This window comes from Natator depressus, chromosome 8 (assembly GCF_965152275.1).
Source record: "Natator depressus isolate rNatDep1 chromosome 8, rNatDep2.hap1, whole genome shotgun sequence".
Lineage (NCBI taxonomy): Eukaryota > Metazoa > Chordata > Testudines > Cheloniidae > Natator > Natator depressus.
In genome coordinates this window covers 96,150,190-96,172,729 of record NC_134241.1, presented here as the reverse complement: position 1 = coordinate 96,172,729, position 22,540 = coordinate 96,150,190, and the positions used below count along the sequence as shown (strand labels likewise).

Sequence of the window (22,540 nt, the reverse complement as noted above, 5' to 3'; positions counted from 1 at the left end):
GCAATAGTTCTTTCCAGCACAGGATCCCCCTATCAAGAATCCCTTCAACATTTATCCTTCTATAAGAATTTTTCCATGAAAGATATGTGGATCTGTGATTTCCTTCTCTCTAAATCCTCATTCTTCTGAGATTTTCGGTCTTCTTTGATTTTATTAGATGAGACATAAGAAATTATTGAAGGGAGTCAAGTATCAGAGGGGTAGCCGTGTTAGTCTGAATCCACAAAAACAAGAAGTGCGGTGGCACCTTAAAGACTAACAGATTTATTTGGACATAAGTTTTCGTGGATAAAATACCCACTTCTTCAGATGCAATTTAGTCTTTAAGGTGCCACTGGATTCCTTGCTGTTTTATTGAAGGGAGTGTGAATGTGTGTGTTTGTTTCTGCAACTAAAGTAATTTATTTGTGAAACTCCATGATGAAGGTCCTATGACACACAACTGAACACTATTAATTGCTATACAGTAGAGGACAGTGGTGTGTATGTATGCATGTTTACATATACAAGCACAAGAGTCGTGGACTGAAATAAATAACACATTGTAAAATGTAACCCAAAAGATAAGCAAATTGCAGATAAATAATATAAAAGGAAAAAACACATTCCCTCATAGTCAAGTTACTGATTGTCTAAAGCTAGGGAACAAAGAGGCAATTTGATTTTGGTGGTTGTATTTTCTTGGCTTCCTTTTTAAAAATAAATAATTGTTGGGATTCTACAGTAAATGTACAATAATGGTTTTGGTATATCTGTCAGTTGTTCTTCAGTGTATGTGTGTTTATATGAGAAATGTGTGTGTTGTCTGTGTGTATGTATTATCCGTTCAGCTGTGTATGTTATTCTTGTGTGTACAGTTGTGTGTCCCTAGGTAGATGGTAGTGTGTGTGTGTCATTGTATGTCCACTTATGTATGGTTATATATCCTCGGCGGATACTTGTGTGTTTCTTTGCGTCTGGATGGATGGTTGTCCCTATGGGTGGAGGATTGTGTGTCCCCATGTGCGATTTGTATATATAGTTATGATTGTCTCCTCTGGTATATATCCCTGTGTGTGATTTGTGGGTGCAGTTATGGTTCTCTCTATAGTGTATTCCTTGTGCATGGGTGCATGTCCCTGTTCGTTGGTATGTATGGTTTGGGAGTATGTATCTTTTTGTGTATATGGAATGAAATTTGTGTGTACATTATGGTTGTCTCTCTGGTGTGTGTCCCTGTGTGTGTAGTTATGGTTGTCTCTCTGGTATATATCCCTCTCTGTGTGTGAGATGTGTGTGTCATTACGGTTATCTCCCTGGTGTGTGGTTGTGTTTCTCGGTGTGCGAGAAGTGTATGTTGTTATAGTTGTCTCTCTGGTGTAAATCTGTGTGTGGTTGTGTGTCCAACGGTGTCATTACAGCTGTCTCCCTGGTGTATCTCCATGTGTGTGAGAAGTGTATGTTGTCATAGTTGTCTCTCTGGTGTATATCTGTGTGTATGGTTGTGTGTCTGGGAGTGTGGCATTACAGCTGTCTCCCTTGTATGTCCATGTATGTGTGTAGTTGTGTGGGGTGTGTATGTGTGTGTGTGAGATGTGTAGTTGTCTCCCTGGTGCATAGCTGTGTGTGGGGTTCTGCGTCCAGGTTTGTGGCACTACAGCTGTCTCCCTGGTGTATGTCTGTGTCTGTGTGTAGTTGTGTGGTGTGTATGATGTGTAGTTGTCTCCTTGGTGTATAGCTGTGTGTGTGTTTCTGTGTCTAGGTGTGTGGTATTAGGCCTGTCTCCCTTGTGTATGTTGGTATATGTGTATATTTGTGTGGTGTGTGTGTGAGAGAGATGTGTATGCTGGTATAGTTGTCTCCCTGGCATGTAGCTGTGTGTGGTTGTGTGTCCGGGTGTGTGGCATTCGGGCTGTCTCCTTGGTTTGTGTCCGTGATAGTTGTGTGGTGTGTGTGTGAGAGAGAGATGTGGATGTTGTGTGGTGTGGTGTGTGTGTGTGAGAGAGATTTGGATGCTGGTATCGTTGTCTCCCTGTGTGCCTCTCATTACGGCCGTCTCCCTGCAGTGCTCCGCTGGGTCCCCTCTCGGGGGCGAGGGAAGTGGAGGCTCCGGCTCCCGGCCCCGGGCCCGTGTCGCGACCGGCGAGTGCGGCAGGCTCCCCGCTCCCCCGCCCCGCCGGCGGTGCCGCAGTGCCGTGCGCTGCCTCTGGGGCCGGCCAGGGGGCGCTGGCTGCTGCTCGCCGAGGCGGCCTCGGCCGCGGAGAGAGCTCGCCCGGGCTGGCTTGGCGTGAGGGCGGGCGCCGGCCTCTCCAGCGCTCGCTCGCTGTGTGTGCGGGGCCCGCCCAGGAGCGGCGGCGAGCGGAGCCGGGCCCGGGGGATCCCTTCAGCCATGCAGACCCGGCGGCGCCTGCTGCCTCCCGAGGTGAGTGAGCCGGCCCGCGCCCTCCACCCCGAAGGCCCGGGCATCCCGCTCCCCAGGCCCCTGCTGCCCGATGTCAGGCCCTGGCGGCCGCCCAGGGCGGGGGCTGGCTACCGGGGGCAGCCCCCTCACCTCGCGGGAGCGGCGCGGTCCCTAGCGTGTCGTGAACGGGGACCAGGGCTGGGGACTCGACGGAGCCAGGAGACCCCCTCCACCTGGGGCAGCCAGAGGGGAGAGACCCCCCCACCCACCGAGGAAGAGGTCAGGGACGACTCCTCAGCGACCCCCCAGCCCCGGGTCCCCCCTCCCCAGCCTGCGGCTGAGGGTGCTCGAGCCCCCCAGCCCCGGGACCCCCGCCTGCGGCTGAGGGTGCTCGAGTCCCCCAGCCCCGGGACCCCCCTCCCCCGCCTGCGGCTGAGGGTGCTCGAGCCCCCCACTCCCCTTTTCTGAGCACCCAGCCTTCGGATCCCAGAGAGGAGGGAAAGAGCCCTCTAGAGTGCAGTTAGGCTCCCTCTAGAGTGCTGCTTGTGCCTTCTAGTATGTTGTTCCTCCCTGAACCCCCAGCCCTGGGATCCCTGCATCTCTTTGCTCTGTATCTGGCATGGTAGCAGCCCCACTTGTAAGGGATGCTGTTTATGTGACTCAGTTTTTTTGTGAAACCCCAGAATTGGGGGGGGGGTGAAACAAACCCCTGTTTGCCCCTAAGGTGCCTCTCTCAGACCCTAGACCTAAATCCTAAAGGGGAGGTTTGTAACTAGTATCTTTAGTACTATGCTTGAGATGTCTTTATTGGTTGTGAACATTATTATTTCATGGTGGTGATGTGAAGCATGTCACTTCTGCTAGGGCAGTGGTGATGGGGAGGAAAGGGTATGTTTTATAACATCTACAGTTATATTAAACCATAGACTCATAGGACTGCAAGGGACCTCGAGAGGTCATCTAGTCCAGTCCCCTGCACTCAAGGCAGGACTAAGTATTATCTAGACCATCCGTGACAGGTGTTTGTCCAACCTGCTCTTAAAAATCCCCAATGATGGAGATTATACAACCTCCCTAGGTAATTTATTCCAGTGCTTAATCACTCTGACAGGAAGTCTTTCCTAATGTCCAACCTAAACCGCCCTTGCTGTAATTTAAGCCCATTGCTTCTTGTCCTATCCTCAGAGGTTAAGAAGAACAATTTTTCTCCCTCCTCCTTGTAACAGCCTTTTATGTACTTGAAAACAGTTATCATGTCCCCTCTCAGTCTTCTCTTTTCCAGACTAAACAAACCCAATTTTTTCAATCTTCCCTCATAGGTCATGTTTTCTAGACCTTTAATCATTTTTGTTGCTCTTCTCTGGACTTTCTCCAATTTGTTCACATCTTTCCTGAAATGTGGTGCCCAGAACTGGACACAGTACTCTAGCTGAGGCCTAATCAGTGCGGAGTAGAGCGGAAGAATTACTTCTCGTGTCTTGCTTACAATACACCTGCTAATACATTCCAGAATGATGTTTGCTTTTTTTGCATTTAGTTTGTAATCCACTATGACACCCAGATCCCTTTCTGCAGTACTCCTTCCTAGGCAGTGATTTCCCATTTTGTATGTGTGCAACTGATTGTTCCTTCCTAAGTGGAGTACTTCGCATTTGTCCTTATTGAGTTTCATTCTGTTTACTTCAAACCATTTCTCCAGTTTGTCCAGATCATTTTGAATTTTAATCCTATCCTCCAAAGCATTTGCAACCCCTCTCAGCTTGGTATACTCCGCAAACTTTATAAGTGTACTCTCTATGCCATTATCTAAATCAGTGGTTCTCAAACTTTTGTACTGGTGACCCCTTTCGCATATCAAGCCTCTGAGTGTGACCCCCCTTATAAAAGAAAAACACTTCTAAATATATTTAACACCATTATAAATGCTGATGGCAAAGTGGGGTTTGGAGTGAAGGCTGACAGCTCGCGACCCCCCATGTAATAACCTCGTGACCCCCTGAGGGGGTTGACCCCCAGTTGGAGAACCCCTGATCTAAATAATTGATGAAGATATTGAACAGAACCGGACCCTGCGGGACCCCACTCGTTATGCCCTTCCAGCATGACTGTGAACCACTGATAACTACTCTCTGGGAACGATTTTCCAACCAATTATGCACCCACATTATAGTAGCTCCATCTAGATTGCATTTCCCTAGTTTGTTTATGAGAAGGTCCTGAGAGACAGTATCAAAAGCCTTACTAAAGTCAAGATATGACCACATCTACCGCTCCCCCCAATCACCCCCATCCATGATTGTGTCCAACAATAAAAATAATCAGCTCCCCAATATTTCAGGTTTTGTCAGTTGTGTACTAATCCTTTGGTCATAAACAGGTCTAGATGATGCATTGTGTCTGAAGGACTGTTTTTAACATGCTAGCCAGCTTGGAAACGAGTACCAGATGGGAATTAATAGACGTTCAATTTTAGAGTTAACTCTCTTGTTTATCTCTTTATTTAAAAAGTTTTACAATTATTTTTTAACAAATCTGAGCCTTCCAGGGATTTCATTATTAGGTATACTTTTATTCAAATGTTTCTGTTAGAGATGGACCAAAATGTGAAACTTCAAATCCAACCACCTTCCAATTTGGGTGGTTGTAGTGCTTGTTTAGAATTCTTAGATGAACCTTCCTTCCCCTAAGATTTTGATTCCAGATTGGATTCAAAACAGGAAGGGGCCTACTCGAGTGAGTAGGGGAGAGATGTAAGTTATGCTGTAATAAAAGCTGTTCTGATGGTTGGGAAAGTTTTATTGTTTAGAAAGTGTTTTTAGACATAGTAATTGAATTTTAGTGACAGGTTGTTTTCGGTTGTGTGGAATGCACCTAGGCTGTAGGTATGCCTGACAGATAATTCAGTGATCAAAAGAGTATGAAAAATGTATAGATACATAAAAATGTAAATGTTTATAAGTTCTGGTTCACATGTGTCGATTTTATGAGATATCAGCCCAAGATAGAGGAAATGGTATCCAATCCAAACCTGGACCCAGATTCAATCTCCAAACCAAGCCCTCATCTAAATCTAATACATAACTAGCTCTAAACACTGCCTGGCTCTCTAATTTCCATATTTTAGATTGGCAGATTCAACTTCTTTAAACCTATGTTGTAGGGTTCAGTACTATGTCAGGTACAAATTAAATACATTTGTTTTTAATTTGGCACAATTTAATTTGGCACAAGAGCTCTCCGGCCAGCAAAAAACTTCCACCCTGCATCAAGTGGCAGTGGTTTTGTCGGCAGGAAAGCGCTCCTGCCGACAAAGCGCTGTTCACACTGGTGCTTTTCATCAGTAAAACTTTCCTCATTCGGGGGTGTGTATTTTTTTTTTAACACCCCTGAACGACAAAAGTTTTGCTGATGAAGTGCCAGTGTAGGCAAACCCTTAGCAAATACTGATTTCTGTCTTTCTAATGGGTCTTGTTGATTTCTGTCTTTCTATTAGGTCTTATTTATTTACTTATTAATGCTCCAGTATCTTCAAAGATGCTAGCACAGCTCTGGGTCTGCACAAAAGGGCAAAGCATTTAATGTATACGCTAACTATACATTATTGTTTTTTCAGTGAAGTGGCAGATAGGGACACCCATCCCTCCAACATCCCTGGATACGTGGTCATTTCCCATCAGATAACTTTGTTAGGTCAGATTTGTGCCAATGATGCTTGTGAGTTCTTGTATTAAAAGAAGTGCACTTACTGCACCAATTAAACTTTGCAGCATTATTTGTGTTTCACATTTTCCTGGTCTTAACGTGGCATTCAAGAAGTATCACCACTTTATGTTTCAGTGTTTTGAGTTAATATAGAATAATGAAAGTGTTTCTGTATGACTTACTTGAAACATTTAATGGAAACATGAAATGAACCCTTTATTCATTTTGCAAATGTTCTTTCAAAGTACAGTATTTATATTTGCTCTAAATTTTAAATGTTTCTTTTGGTGAATAATAAAAAATGAATTTACATTACAGAATTCATAGCAAGATTATCAGTGGAGGTCTGGTGATGATTTATTTATTTTTCTACAAGTAGTATGATATACTTACACTGAACATTACCAACTCTTTTAAGAAGCAGATCAAAGAGCTTTTCAGATCCCATAATAGCAGTTCTGTCCATGAATGACTCTGTAACTATTAGAGAGGCTTTCCGTTTTGCAGATTTAGTGTTGTCATGTCGAAACTGCTTTGAACTCAATACACATGTTCACCTACCTGTTTTTGCTTTAAGTACTGTATGATCTAACAATTGATTTGGGGTCGGTAGGATAAAAGCTAATTCAGATGTAGTTATGAATCCAGAATGTGGGTATACACAGTGATTGCAAATATAAGGTGAAATAACAAGTTTGTATGTTCACCAAGAAATATATTAAACAAAATCAGTTGGCCAATCTGATTGCTAGATGGCTCAGAGGTGTCAATAAACAAAAATTTAAATTAAGACTTAATGGCACTGTCAGGTTAAAAATAGTTCACAAAAATATATTTCCTTAAATATTAGTAACAAAGCTCAGATTCTAAAAAGTAAAAATTTTAATCAGCTAATTTTATGTTTGCTACTGTTTACTTTTTACATTCCACTCAGCAATTTAAACCGGTCTATCTCACTTTTGTTTCTACTCAGTTTCACTTTTCTGGTTCTCATGTGCTCATTGTTCCATTAGCAGGGTTGCAAATACTACTGGGGAATGTTTAAGGAAGATACAGAGCTGGGGGTCTTCTATTCCAGCCTCTGCCCAGACTTTTTCTTGCCATGGGCAAGTCACTTAACTTTTGAGTGTCTTAAATTTGCCTGTCACAGGTTCAGGTTATCTGCACCTTTTTGGTCCCACCTTTTTGGCCTGCTCAAGGAATGCTCTAGCTTTCACCCCTGTCTGGGTAGGGACCCTTGTCCTATTCCCAATTCCTTCTGACTAGAGATTTTAGGCTGCAGCCTCCTGCTCCTTCATGTGATTCTCCCCAAGCATATCACACAAACATCCAGCCCCCTGCTCCTTTATTTCTTTCCAAAGACAATGGCGTGGTCTTTACAAATGACCAGACAGTCTTTGTAAGCAGACTGTATGTATTCAGGGATGAAGAGCATACAGAGAAAATGTATACACACTGCAAATGTACATGCACAGCAAATATACCATAAACCACGCATTTTCCACATAGGCAATCTGGCAGGCCAATGCCCTTCAAACCTTTTGTCCAGGGTTGGGTCCCTTTCGTAGTCAAAAGGTCATGTCTGTTTGTTGGATCAGAAAGAAGATCCCTAAATCTAGTTAAACTCAACCTTTTATACCAAAAACCTTTCTTTGTTTCCTTGGGCCTCTGGAATCTGTTTGGCTCAGAAATGCAAACCACCTTAGGGTAGTACTACTTCGGAGTTATTTACAATCTCAGAAACTGTAGTGATCACCCCCAACTGTTTTTAGTTCCAGGAGCAGTTGTGGTAACCCTCCTCCCATAGAGCTGAATACAATTCCTACTCCACAATGATAGACAGAACATTCCCAAAATTAATACTGTGTGGTCCCCAAAAATGCTGTATGTAGTTGCAATATCTGTGACAGTCGCTATCGGTTAAATAGGGATAATACTAAACTTACCCTTTTTGGGACTGTCACAAGTGCTGGTCTCATATGATGACGACCCGTTGCTGGGGGGTGTGTGTGCAAAGGGTCACATGACACTCCCCAAAGTGCCTGGGCGGGGCCAGAGCTGGAAGGGAAGAGGCGGGTCCAGAGCCACACTGCATGGTGCAGCTGTCAGCAGCTGCATTCTCCCAGGCAGCCTCCAGCCTCAGCAGGCTGTGTGGCCAGAGGCTGCTTGGGAGATGCCAGGGGACTGGAGCAGAGCACCCCTCCCCCCACGCCAGGTAATGTGGGATGGGAAGAGGACGGGGAGCGCGCAGGGCCGCTGGGCTGGGGGTGGAGTGGGGGACGAGTCATGTGGGGGGTGGGGTGGAGTCACATGAAGGGGTCACGTGGGGGTGGGGATGAGTCATGTGGGGGTCATGTGGGGAGGTCACGTGCCCCCCTTTAGCTGGTGCCCCCTTTGTGTCCCTCCTACTAGTCACCTGCTAAATTAACTAGTGTTTCTAATTTTTAGTGGCTTTTGGATAGATGACAATGTACAGTCTTGCCTACACTGGAGAATTGACAAAGAAATCCCCACTACTTCCGCTGGACTAGTGGTGGAACGAGTGGGAGCCCCGATGTAGACAAGGCTCTGGTGGTTCGACCTGTAAACCACCATTTTAGTTCTAATCAAATGGTGGTAAAAATGGGTCTGGTTGCTGGAGCCTTACCTATGCTAGGACTCCTACTAGTTCTAACCCCAGCTCTGCTGAATTGGTAGGATTTTTTGTCAACAATTTCCCCAGTGTTGACAAAGCCTTGAAATGGCAGTACTGTTTTAATCTAATTTAATCTAATCTGATTTTTAAGAAATCATTACATTTCTATTAATAGTTTGTAAAATCATTTTTAAACAATCTAAATATTGTCTAAAGTACCTGAGTGTGCCTTTGAAGTAATTTATTCATAAAATGTACAATATTTGATGTATGATACTATTAAACACACTTTAATCCAGTACATAAACCCTCTTTTAATTCATTGATTTGATGTCACAACTATAAATACTGAAATTTTCAGGAGAAGAAAAAAAATCACATTAAACAATTTAACTTTTAAAAACTGGTGCAATTTAAAAAGTATTCTAGGAACTAATTGTTATAGTGCAATGATTTATTTTTTTAAATGCCTGTTTTATCACACAACAGCATATGCATTACGGCCGCTAAATGGACATTTCATCTGTACTGTGATCGAGTGAGTGACAGCTTTACTCTTCACATATTAATCTTTATCTGGTTTTGGTGTCTAATTTATACACAGCCTTAGCACATCAGAACAGAAATGCTGTTCCCTAATACAACAAAAATAGGTACTATATCATAGTTTTCAGACTTTGTTTTGTATTTGGGCTGGTCTTAACTATGGGGAGATCCACCTGCTGGCTGCTGCAATTGTTGCAGCAGGGATCGATTTAGCGGGTCTAGTGAAGACCCGCTAAATCAACAGCAGAGCGCTCTCCAGTCGACCCCTGGTAATCCAGCTCTCTGAAAAGAGTAAGGGAAGTTGACAGGAGAGTGTCTCCCGTCGACGCAGTGCAATGAAGACACCGGGGTAAGTTGATCTAAGCTACGTCGATTCCAGCTACGTTATTCATGTAGCTTGAGTAGCATAAGTTAGGTTGACTTACCCCCATAGTGAAGACAAGCCCTCAGTCGTTCCAAACCATGCCATATAATAAATTGCCACTGCTCCCACTTTTAGGCCAGCTTGATAATCCAGCAGGGCACAGTAGCTGGTCTTGTATCACAAAATTACACTGTGGATGGGATGGAGCTTAATTCATCATTAGTGTATATTGGATGCTTCTTCGCTGTTTGGTGCACTCAGCATATAAAAATACACTTACACAAATATAAAAATGCACATCTGTTAAACTACAGTATTTGCAGGTCACTTTAAATAGCACGTACGGAAATGGGCTAAATGTCAGATTGTAATTCTGAAATTCTTATCAATGCGTTTGTTTTTGTATAAGTGGTGAAAGGTGAATGAAAAGTCAGTTTGCTTTACACATTGTACTGTACTTTTTTGACGCTATAACTGTTTTTAAATGTAAAGTGTCGCTTAATATTGAACATCAATATACACATGTATTTGTAATTAATAATACATGACTATCGTTGATATTTGAATAACATACTTTTCTATGTATCATACTTTCCTAGCTTGCAAAGTCTTCAATTAATTTGTTACCTGTAAAATATATTTGCAGTTTTCTTCCTCAGTTGATATAGTTCCCCCCCCCACCCCTTTTTGGAAAAGATCTATATTAATGCACAAGGAATAGAAACTGATTTTGGAGACTGATGTAGAAGAAACTGGTATAAATTAAATGTCCCTTGTTCACTGAATTTTTTTTCTTGCTAGTCCTTTGTTTTTCCGTAGCTGTATTTTCATCTCTGCTGGTCAGCGTCACTTCTCTACAGATGCATTTGTACATCCTTTTTTGCCTTTTAAGTGAACATGTAAAGAAGATCTTTTTTTGTTGCTTACAAAACTTGTATTAAGTAGAGGTCATGAGTACTCGGTTGCTTGAGTGAAGTGTAAGATATGTGAGTGTCAGACCTGGGCCTTTCTGGATACTGTGTGTGAGTGATTAAATGTTGTAAATCCTATTACCCAGAGTAATGTGCATGGTTAATGTAATGCTCCTCATCTGATACCTTAATGATCAACTAGGAACCCAGATTGAAGATTGTAGTTGAAGTGGCTTGAAGAATTGGCTTCTCTTATCACTTGGAAGTGTGGTAGGCACACTGTGTTGACAATTTCATCTGTGTTAGCTGTAATGTTTTGATTGGGATCTTACCAGGAGTGTTTGAGGCACAGAACTTCACATGCCCTGGAAAGCAGGGGCAAGAAAATAGGTGAGTGTTGGAGAAATGAATACGGGAAAAAGGGAGCGAGACTGGGAAATCGATAAGGAGATTAGTCCTTTTTTTTTTTTTATACAATGCCTAAAGTCTGCAAAGTACTTTACAGACAGATAATATAGATACAGTCTCTGCTCTGAGTAGGTTAAAATCTAAGGTCCTGATCCTATGAAGGGAACTGCCATTGTCTGGAGCCCTAATTATTTTGGGGGGAATCTGAAAGAGGAAATCACTTTGCAGGATCGGGACCTAATTGTATTCATGAAGCAGCAAAAGAGAGCAAACAGTGATAGGAAGCACGTGGGTTAAAATAATCTCTCCCACCTTGACCTGCTTGTTTGGTTCACCTATTATGTCTTGTCTCTTAGATTGTAAGCGCTTTGGAGCAAAGCCTTTTGTATAAGTTTGTACAGTGTTTATCACAGTGGGCTCCAGCCTGCTTAGTCCCAGAGCTGCCACAAATGATAAATAAATAATTAGGTCATGCAATTACTCAGGTTTGTTACAATCTTGACTTTATTATTCTACTGCCTTTATGCGTGTACATAAATATATAATGTTCAAACGATTATATCTAAACATATAAGTTTATTTATTTACTTGAGTTTTGGTTTAGAGGGAGACTTGAGAAAAGGGCACAGATAGAAGTGGAGTAAGAAAATGCAGACTGGAAGAAGCAACAAAGGAAGGAAAGATATGGGCATTAACAGACATGGATGAAAATGTTTGAGAAGGAAAACTGGACAAAGATACTGAGAGAAAGTAGTTCAGAAATTGACTACTATTGCATCTGAAATTCAAAGGTTTTGATAGTGATTGTGAAAACTCAGTAGTAAAGGGGGATTTCAACTATCCCCATATTGACTGGGTACATGTCACCTCAGGACGGGATGCAGAGATAAAGTTTCTTGACACCTTAAATGACTGCTTCTTGGAGCAGCTAGTCCTGGAACCCATAAGAGGAAAGGCAATTCTTGATTTAGTCCTAACTGCAGCACAGGACCTGGGCCAAGATTTGAATATAGCTGGACCACTTGGTAATAGAGACCATAATATAATTAAATTTAACATCCCTGTGGTGGGGAAAACTCCACAGCAGCCCAACACCATAGCATTTAATTTCAGAAAGGGGAACGACACAAAAATGAGGAGGTTAGTTAAACAGAAATTAAAAGGTACAGTGCCAAAAGTGAAATCCCTGCAAGGTGCATGGAAACTTTTTAAAGGCACCATAATAGAGCCTCAACTTAAATGTATACCCCAAAATTAAAAAACATATTAAGAGAACCAAAAAACTGCCATCGTGGCTAAACAACAAAGTAAAAGAAGCAGTGAGAGGCAAAAAGGCATCCTTTAAAAAGTGGAAGTTAAATCCTAGTGAGGAAAATAGAAAGCAGCATAAATTCTGGCAAATGAAGTATAATAATATAACTAGGAAGGCTAGAAAAGCATTTGAAAAACAGCTAGCCAAAGACTCAAAAAGTAATAGCAAAAATTTTTTTAAGTACATCAGAAGCAGGAAGCCTGCTAAACAACCAGTGGGGCCACTGGATGATTGAGATGCTAAATGAGCACTCAAGGGTGATAAGGCCATGGCGGAGAAACTAATGAATTCTTTGTGTTGGTCTTCACAGCTGAGGATGTGAGAGAGAGACCCAAACCTGAGCCATTCTTTTTAGGTGACAAATCTGACTGTCCCAGATTGAGGTGTCATTAGAGGAGGTTTTGGAACAACTTGATAAACTAAACAGTAATAAGTCACCAGGACCGGATGGTATCACCCAAGAGTTCTGAAGGAACTCAAATGTGAAATTGCAGAACTACTAACAGTATTCTGTAACCTATCATTTAAATCAGCTTCTGTACCAAATGACTAGAGGATAGCTAATGTGATGCAATTTTTAAAAAGGGCTCCAGAGGTGATCCCATCAATTACAGGCCAGTAAGTCTGACTTCAGTACCGGGCAAACTGGTTGAAACTATAGTAAAGAACAGAATTGTCAGACACATTAGATGAGCATAATTTGTTGAGGAAGAGTCAACATGGTTTTTATAAAGTGAAATCATGCCTCACCAATCTACTAGAATTCTTTGAGGGGATCAACAAGCATGTGGACAAGAGGGATCCTGTGTATATAGTGTACTTAGATTTTCAGACAGCCTTTGACCGGGTCCCTCACCAAAAGCTCTTAAGTAAAGTAAGCTGTCATGGGATAAGAGGGGAGGTCCTCTCTTGTATAGGTAACTGGTTAAAAGACAGGAAACAAAGGGTAGGAATAAGTGGTCAGTTTTCAGAATGGAGAGAGGTAAATAGTGGGGTCCACCAGTTGTCTGTACTGGGACCAGTCCTATTCAACATATTCATAAATGATCTGGAAAAACGGGTAAACAGTGAGGTGGCAAAATTTGCAGATGATACAAAACTACTCAAGATAGTTAAGTCCAAAGCAGATTGTGAATAGCTGTAAAGGGATCTCACAAAACTGGGCGACTGGGCAACAAAATGGCAGATGAAATTCAACGTTGATAAATGCAAAGTAATGCACATATAAAAAAATGATGGAATCTAAATTAGCTGTTATCACTCGAGAGAGATCTTGGAGTCATTATGGATAGTTCTCTGAAAACGTCCACTCAATGTGCAGCGGCAGTCAAAAAAGCAAACAGAACGTTGGGACTCATTTAGAAAGGGATAGATGATAAGACAGAAAATATCATATTGCCTCTATATAAATTCATGGTATGCCCACATCTTGAATACTGCAGATGTGGTTGCCCCAGCTCAAAAAAGATGTATTGGAATTGGAAAAGGTTCAGAAAAGGGCAACAAAAATGATATAGGGGTATAGAATGGCTTCCATATGAGGAGAGATTAATAAGACTGGGACTTTTCAGCTTGGAAAAGAGACGGCTAAGGGGGGATATGTTAGAGGTCTATAAAATCATGACAGGTGTGGAAAAAGTAAATAAGGAAGTGTTATTAACACAAGAACTAGGGGTCACCAAATGATATTAATAGGCAGCAGGTTTAAAACAAACAATAGGAAGTATTTCTTCACACAGCACACAGTCAACCTGTGGAACTCTTTGCCAGAAGATGTTGTGAAGGCCAAGACTATAACAGTGTTCAAAAAAGAACTAGATAAATTCATGGAGGATAGGTCCATCAATGGCTATTAGCCAAGATGAGCAGGGGTGGTGTCCAGAACCTCTGTTTGCAAGAAGCTGGGAGTGAGTGACAGGGAATGGATCACTAGATGATTACCTACTCTGTTCGTTCCCTGTGGGGCACCTGGCATTGGCCACTGTTGGAAGACAGGATACTGGGCTAGATTGACCTTTGGTCTGACCCAGTATGGCTGTTTTAATGTTCTTATTAGAATCTTCACTATAATATAGAGAGCTGCCAAAAATAGGCACATTTTTGGACAACCTGGTTTTTGATAATTACTATTTTTTTTCAGAATTTTTAAATAGCTCGTTCTTGTCAACTGCTGGAAATGGCCTACCTTGATTATCACTACAAAAGGTCCCCCCCCGCCCCCGCTCTCCTGCTGGTATTAGCTCATCTTAAGTGATCACTCTCCTTACATTGTGTATGGTAACACCCATTGTTTCATGTTCTCTGTGTATATAAATCTCCCCATTGTATTTTCCACTGAATGCATCCGATGAAGTGAGCTGTAGCTCACGAAAGCTTATGCTAAAATAAATTTGTTAGTCTCTAAAGTGCCACAAGTACTCCTTTTCTTTTTGCGAATACAGACTAACATGGCTGCTACTCTGAAAGAAGTATCTTGATTCTCACTTACACTTGGGTGCCTTTACACCACTCTAGCAGTGAGAAGGAGCCTTAAAATGAATCTAAATGTAATTTACTCAACTCTAAGGCCTCTTAACACTGCCAAGCTGGTGTAAAGGTAAATGAGAGTCAAGTATACAGAAATAGCAGTGGAGTCAATTCCAGCCCATAACAGTAGAACATTACAGTTCTTGTACTGAGTTGCTAATTGCTGAAGACATATTACACAGCAGGACTTAATAATGCAGTTAGATAAAGAACATGTACGTTTAGTAATGAACTTCATAAAAACTGACAAGAAACAACAGTGACTAACATTCATGATATCATGCAGGTGAACATAAATCAATATAATGTAAATATGATAAAAGTACAAAGACTGCCATATAAGGGCAAATACCATTGTCACGGGATAGTAAGTTCTTCCTGATCCTTCCAAGGATATTTTAGGTCAAAAGGTATTATGAGAGAAATCTCCATAGGTACCTTATTTACTTTTGGTGTCTGATATGAAAATACCAGATTTCAGTAGTTTTAACTATTTGATCATCTATAATTCATAGATTATATAGCACTAACAGAGAGGGGAAGTGGATAGGGTGATCAAGATAGTAATAAATGATTGTTGTACAGATACACATTTAGCAAAGGTGACCACAGTATTGTTCAAAAGTGAAAATAGCTAAGTGTGGTGATGAAAATGATTTTAATATTTGATAGACTACTATTCAGCATACTTAAATGGAATGTAGATGTGAAGGCTTACCTTCTGTACAGAATTTTCTTTTTCTGAAAACTCTATAAAGAGCAGTTAGGTGGCTAATTAAATAGAATTGAGGTGATTTTCCTCTGTGGTTAATACATCTTGAAACTTGGTGGACCTATAAATAAGTAATAGCAAGTGATCTTTTTTTCTTCAAGTTGCATGTTGTTCACATTTGACTTTTACTATAAGATACATTATCAGGTCTTCATGGGTTTTATAATGGGGATTGTTCTTTGGCAGTCCCCAAAGCTTAGTCAGTGAATCTAGTGGACCAGTCTTCATGAGGTAGTTTCCAGTTTTGCACTTATTTCCCCAAATATAAGGGATACCTGTGAATTTCTGAATGGCCTTTGCCATATTTTTGAGGAGTCATTCTCTTTTCCTTTACATAGAAGCTGAGAGAGCTAATTATAATCAATTACAGGAGTTGTCACAGTAGATGATTGATTCCTATTGAGATGTGGGGCATTGTGCTTGATATAAATTTACTCTTCAAGCCTGTTAGGCTTTAGGCTTTCTTCCACAGTGACGTATTCTAATAGTCAATCACTTGCCTTTCCGAAGAACAGACAAACATGCAAAATAAATTGTCCCATCTTAAAACAATTTGTCCCAAACTCTTATTTGATATGTTTTATTCTAGCCTTTATTAGGGAAATGTGGTCTATGTGAAATTGCTATAAGGTGGGTGCACAACCGGTTGAAAGACCATACTCAAAGAGTAGTTATCAATGGTTTGCTGTCAAACTGGAAGGATGTATCTGGTGGGGTCTCATAGGGGTCAGTCCTGGATCTGGTACTATTCAAGATTTCCATTAATGATTTGGATAATGGAGTGGAGAGTATGCTTATGAAATTTGCAGATTACACCGAGAGGGGAGGGTTTGCAAGCACATTGGAGGACAGGATTAAAATTCAAAATGGCCTCAATAAATTGGAGAACTGGTGTGAAATCAACAAGATGAAATTCAATATAGAGAAGTGCAAAGTACTTCAGAAGGAAAAATCAGATGCACAGCTGTAAAATGGGGAATAACTGGCTAGGTGGTAGCACTGCTAAAGAGGATCTGGGAGTTACTGTGGAGCATGATTGAATGTGAGTCAACAAGGTGATGCAGTTGTAGAAAAGGCTAATATAATTCTGGGGTTTGTTAACAGGGTTGTCAGATGTAAGATATGGGATGTAACTGTTCTGCTCTGCTTGGCACTAGTGAGGTCTCAGCTGGAGGGCTATGTCCGGTTCTGGGCATCACACTTTAGGAAAGATGTGGATAAATTGGAGAAAGTCCAGAGGAGAGCAACAAAAAGGATAAAAGGTTTAGAAAACTTGATCTATGAGGAAAGGTTAAAAAAAACGGGGCATGTTTATTCTTGAGGAAAGAAGGTGTGTGTGTGGGGGGGGGGGTTCTGATAATCTTTAAATATGTTAACATATACTGTGATAAAGAGGATGGTGATCAATTGTTCTTTATGTCCACTGTAGGTAGGGCAAGAAGTCATGAGCTTAATCTGTAGCAAAGGAGATTTAGGTTAGAGATTAAGAAAAACTTTCTAACTATAAGCGTAGTTAAACTCTGGAATAGGGCTCCAAGGCAGGTTGTGGAATCCATATCACTGGAGGTTTTGAAGAGCCAGTTTTACTGTCAGGGATGGTCTAGATTTTCTTGATCCTGTCTCAGCCCAGGGGGGTGGACATGATGACTTTCAGAAGTACGTTTTTGTAATTCTGTGATTAGTGTCAAATTTGAAATAATTACTGTCAATTATATTATGCTCTAATTGCTGATTTAAAAAACAAACCAAATATAACTTATATTAATTACATGTTCTATGGAATGGGTCCATGACTAAATTCAGAAGAATGAATCAAGTTTAAATTAGAAAAGCATGAAATATAGAATACATGAGATTTCTGTGTTACAGTATTTCAAACTGGGACATGTGAAATGCTAGCTTGAATTTAGACTGCATAACGTATTTGGAGAGAGCTTTATCACATCATATCAAGGCCTATAGGTTGGGTTTCAGCGCCAACCAAAACTGCTCTTTTGTCAGCCAAAAGAGGTTGCATAAGAACGGCATGTAGTTTTCCCCTCCCGCTGCGTTTTGAAGGCCCTGTCTCCACAGCATTCTGAACATGTGTAGGTTTTTTGACCTGAGTATTTTCTGTGTCAAGAAAATAAATTTTCCTCCCTCTAAAGTAGAAAAGGGGTTTGTCTGCAGTGTTGGGCAATAGGATTTGTCCACTACTGTAAGCATTGCCATAGAGTAGGTGTCTTTTACCATCGGACAAGGATTGATAGTGTTGTTTTATTTTTCTTCTGCCCTTGCTGGTTTGACTGGGAAGCCATATACAATGTTTCTTTGAGGCGGCTGTTGTTAGGTATACTCTGCTGCTGCTCTGACATGAGTGAATGTCTTTCCCTATTGGAGACTCAGCAGGAGACAAGAATGAAAATAACAGCCTAAAAACAGCATGGGGGAAAAAAATCTACAGGAAAAATGCAAATATCAGTGGAAAAGCTAGAGGTTCTTTCATTCCTTCTTAGTGAGAATTCATCTTTCCTTTGCAAAATCACTTAGACAAAGATAGAACTAAACAGAACGAACAGAAGTTCATTGGCTAATCTTTTATAGGCAAAGAGAAGAAAGAATACAAGTTACAGTGGCTACTGCACACGGTCAGTGGAAAACCTGAAACACAACTATCTAATCTTGGGTTACTCCACACTGAGTAGCAGGAGTAATGGAGAATTTTAGAAGATGAAAAATCCAAGGATACTTGGTATTTCTGATGCTGTTGATGGGGAGGAACCATTAGAAAAGTTTTCATCTCTTTTTTAAATTAACTGAATTTAATCCCCTACTTACTGCTCTTAATAAAGTATTTCATAACCCAAATAAAAGATGAAACCATGGGCTCAACTCTTCTGATATTGACTCCAGCCTAATCTGTGGAGGGGGGGGGAATATCTGATAAACAAAGTCTGACAGATGAAAGGGATCATAGACTTTTTTTTCCCTCAGGCACTTCCAGATCAACACACAACATTGCTATCCCAATTTTCTACATTGTTTTCCAACAGATTAAGACTGGAAAAGGTTAAAAAATTGTTGGGGGTTTTGAAATGTAAAGGTTAAAAAATAATTGTATTTTGATGATGTGAGGGTGTTTTTAGTGTCTCAGTTGTGTGCTAAGGCTGTTATGTCTAGTATAGAGGTATGTGGTTCCAATGATGTTACAGAAAATTTTTTACATCCAGAACACACACACCAATTTCTTCTTAAAATACAGAGCTATGGTAGGTGCTTTTGGAGGTTTAATACGGCAATACTAATATTTTACCTGATGGGTTTTTTTAGGCTAAGTATTTTTTTCTCTTACTTTAATAAGTACCAGTGTTGTTTTTGTTTGGGAGTGTGTGTGTGTGTATGTGTGTGGGGAGGGGGAGAGGTTTGTGTAATAGACAGAATTTTAAAAGTATTTCTTTTCCTTTCTGTCTAATCGCATGATTACAGTTTTGCAATGACAATAAAAATATTTTTAAAATGCCAACCCATGTTCAGGATGTAGTTTTAAAGTCCCTCGCCACAGCAGAGATTTTAATGCGTATGGTGCAGCTATTACTGCTGTCACATGTCTCAGACATTTTGTCAGACCTGCCGTTACTTTTGTTTGGCATACACTAGATAGCAACAGCCCTGTTCTTTATCTCTGCAACGGATTAATAACTCTCTGATTGTGAATTTTACTCATGAAAGACAACAGACTGACAGCATTGAAAACTGAAGTCTTCTATTTATCCACAGAGCATAGATAGAGCCTGTGTACCATCAATACAAGTTTCACCATGCAGTTATATCAAGGCTGGATTGGGGATACCAAATATAGAGGGAGACTCCATTCATTAATTTGCTTTTCCACTGAGACTGACAGTTTTGGATTTTTTCGTAATATAGACACATGTCCACTTGAAATGGGGCTAAGACATCTAGTTCATAGGCTACCAAAGAACCATAATGAAGTAGTAACTCCTTGTCTTTAGCAACCTTGAACTGGTGACCTAAAGGTAAAACACTCTGATTCCAATTATTAGCCTTCTTGGCCATCAGTTATCTGAATGCCGGTACCACAGATCAAACCAACTCTCACTAAGTGTTTATAATTATCATTCAGGTGAACCGTTCAAGTGATTGGCATAATTGATATCATTTATTTGAAATGTCTGGCCTGAAATTCATTACCCTGGTTATAGTATTGTTTAATTTTAAGATTTCTAATTATGTCCTGTGACAGGGTCAAGCCAGATGGCTACAAGAGAGTGCTAGAAGGCAGATATATTAGCCCCAGGTTAAGTAGGTCCGTTTTCCCTGGGTAAGGTAACAGGGAAGGTTCCAGAACAATCAGGAACTTTCTGGAAACAATTAAGGCAGACAGGCTGATTAGAACACCTGCAGCCAATTTAGGGATCTGGAGCAAAAAAAATTGGGGATTGGTCCTGCTTTGAGCAGGGGGTTGGACTAGATGATCTCCTGAGGTCCCTTCCAACTCTGATATTCTGTGATTGGATAAAGAAGCAGCCAGAATCAGTTAAGACAGGCAGGCTAAGCAGGGCACCTGGGTTTTTAAAAAAGGAGCTCACTTCAGTTTGTGGTGTGTGTGTGAGGAGCTGGGAGCAAGAGGAGCAAGAAGCTGAGAGTGAGAAGGCATACTACTAGAAGACTGAGATGTACAAGCATTACCAGACATCAGGAGGAAGACATCATCTCTCCTGTGGTGAGAATAAAGAAAGTGTTGGGAGGAGGCCATGGGGAAGTAGCCCAGGGAGTTGTAGCTGTCATGCAGCTGTTACAGGAGCCACTGTAGACAACAGCAATCCACAGGGCCCTGGGCTGGAACCCGGAGTAGAGGGCGGGCCCGGGTTCCCCCCATCCCTCCAGCCCCCCAACTCCCTACTTGATACTGGAGGAGTTGACCCGGACTGTGGGTTCCACCAGAGGGGGAGGTCTCTGGCCTGTTCCCCGATCCACTAGGTGGATCAGCAAAGACTGCGGGGCTTGTTCTTCTTCCTTTTCCCCATGCTGGCCGGTGATGAGGCTAACTGAGTGCACGGCAGATTTGAGCCATGAAAGTGGCCAAACTGAGGGCTGCCGTGAACCTCTGAGGCGAGCAAATCCGCCAATAAGCACAGGACCCACCTAGGCAGAGGAGGAACTTTGTCACAGTCCCTATTAAGCAAAACCATCCATTTTTATTATAACATCTGTGACTCATGTAACTGATAAAGCTTTAAGTGTTTTAATCACTGATCGTTGATAAACTGTGCATTGCATGTTGGTTAGTCTCTCTAGTATTTTCAACCAGTGGTTCCAGAATGAGGAGAGAAGGAAATTAAGACACCAGAATTACAAAGTATGGAAAGGCTGGCAGAATTTTTTTTTAAATTTTTTTTTATTTCAACAAATATTTATCATTTTAAAGCATTTTAAAATATTTTTATTGGGTTTAAATTTTCACAGTTGTGTGCAATTAATGGCTGTAAGCAATTTTTTTTCCAATTTTTGTCAATTTAAAATTTCACAGTTATGGGAAATTGTGTGGGTAAGACAATTATTTAATGAAGTAGATGCTGAAGTTCAAAAAGGTAAAGCTTTGTAACCATTAAAATACAAACTGTCAACGTCACATGTCAAAATATACAAACTAGATATCCTTAATTCAAACAGTTAGTTCTCAAGCAGCATTTTTCTTTCTTTGCCTATCTGTAAATTTCAATAATTATCAATGGAAATATTTTTTCATTGATCTGTGTGTGTACGGTGAAATTGACATGTACTGATTAAAAATTGAATCCTTCCAAGCCTACGTATGGTTTTTATCTATACTAACACCACTTTAGTAGATAGTATACTGTAGATAGTATACTATAGATAGTATACTTATCTATACTAACACCACTTTATACTGATCTAGCAGTGTACAGGTGCCTTGAAGTGGATGCACATGTAATTCATGTCCATTTTAAGACATCTTTACACTGTCAGAACAGCATGAAGGGGACTTAGGCCTTGTGTATACTATGCAGTTTTGTCGACAAGTCAGGATTCGTCAACAAAACAGCAGATGTGTACACACTACTATGCTCCTCCTGCTGATTTAACTCTCGTGGTACGCCGACATAATAAAACCACCTTGATGAATGGTATGGAGCTTTTTGCAACGAAGTTAGAGTGACACTGTGTCAGTGTAGACACTGCACTTGTTTATGTCGCCCCAAGTGTCCCACAATGCCCATCATGACCGCTCTGGTAAGCAGTTTCTACTCTGCTACCCTGCAGGCAGGTACGCAGGCATGGGCCCCTCTCCCTTTAAAGCCCTGGGAATTTAACTCCTGTTTACTTGGTGTGAACAGCTCACGTTGCATCTTCCCAGTTGACTGTGCCGGCTTTCCAGAGCAAAAAGTCTCCCAAGTGGAGTACAATGGACTTGCTGGATCTGTGGGGAGAGGAGGCTGTGCAGTCGCAGCTCCGATTCAGCCATAGGAACTTTGACATCTGCAAGCAGATTGCTTGTGGCATGGATGAGAAGGGGCACAAAGGGGAAACGCAGCAGTGCCGAACTAAGATAAAGTAGCTGAGGCAGGTGTACCAGAAGGCAAGGGAGGCCAACCGTTACTCTGGTGCGGTGCCGAAAACATGCTGCTTTTACAAGGAAGTGCACGCCATCCTCTGTGGCGACCTCACCTCCACCCACAAGAGCTCCGTGGATACTTCATGGGGACTGGAGGCTGCGGCCAGCGGAGTCAACCCTGAGGATGAAGTGGTGGATGAGGAGGTCGAGTTGGAGGAGGATGTGGGACAGGCAATAGGCTTGTTTGGTGCCATGGCAAGCCAGGATCTCTTTTTGATTCCAGAGGGGCTAGCCAGTTCCAGCAGTCCAGGTCAGGTGTGCCTGAAGCAGAGAGGGGAGCTCCGGTAAGTACTCTTTTTTTCTTTGATAATGCACGATTACATCAGGTAGAGGTGTCCTTTATTTTG

The 22,540-nt window shown here is 41.5% G+C and overlaps 1 protein-coding gene across 1 annotated transcript in view; it reads left to right on the top strand.

Annotated features, from left to right (window-relative positions):
• The first annotated feature begins 2,231 nt into the window (after window positions 1-2,231).
• ZFYVE9 (zinc finger FYVE-type containing 9) overlaps window positions 2,232-22,540 on the top strand; it is a 93,772-nt gene continuing 73,463 nt past the window's right edge. Inside the window, exon 1 of the mRNA XM_074961739.1 lies at window positions 2,232-2,401. The gene's annotated coding sequence lies outside the window, so the exon portion shown is untranslated. The remainder of the gene's footprint in view (window positions 2,402-22,540) is intronic.